Consider the following 713-nt stretch of genomic DNA (forward strand, 5'->3'; position numbering starts at 1 on the left):
CTTATTGTGAATTCTCCTTAGAAAGTAGCTCATACTCACAACCACCAAATCCGCCTCCAAATCCCCCCCCGGCTCCTCCTCCGATTCCCCCGCCGCCTCCGAATCCTCCACCGGATCCGCCTCCAATTCCCCCGCCCGACCTCCGAATCCCCACCTCCATTATGCCCTCCACCAGCTCCTCCTCCAAAGCCTCCACCAGCTCCTCCGTTGTGATTTCCGCCGTGGTGTCCTCCATTGCCTCCTCCACCGTGGTGGCCTCCATTACCACCTCCTGGTGACCGCCACCGTTGTGGCCGCCTCCACCCTCCGCCTCCAATCCCGAATCCTCTTCCTCCTCCTCCTCCCTCCCCCGAGGCGACGGGCCTGAGAAGCCGGCACCAGCAGCGCGAGGCCAACACCAGCGCCATTGTCTGCCCCTTCTGCTAAGTAGAAGTTAGATCGCTCATTGGTATCTTTGAAAACGTTTTTCACAATCCAAAACTTACCAATCTTACCAATATTTCTGTAAGACATACCTCAATCTTTATGCGTTTTTATGTCATCTGGTTTTCTTTCAGAATAACAAATGAACAACTATCAATTCATTTAAAAACACGTATAGGAAAGCTGTATAATACGATTAGTAGAGTCTTCAAATAGTCCAACTCAACTGTGTGGATTTACGTTATAGTATTGATAAAAAAATGGTAGTCACACATGTTGATATACTATGC

The sequence above is a fragment of the Penaeus monodon genome, chromosome 28 (assembly GCF_015228065.2).
Source record: "Penaeus monodon isolate SGIC_2016 chromosome 28, NSTDA_Pmon_1, whole genome shotgun sequence".
NCBI classification, from domain to species: domain Eukaryota; kingdom Metazoa; phylum Arthropoda; class Malacostraca; order Decapoda; family Penaeidae; genus Penaeus; species Penaeus monodon.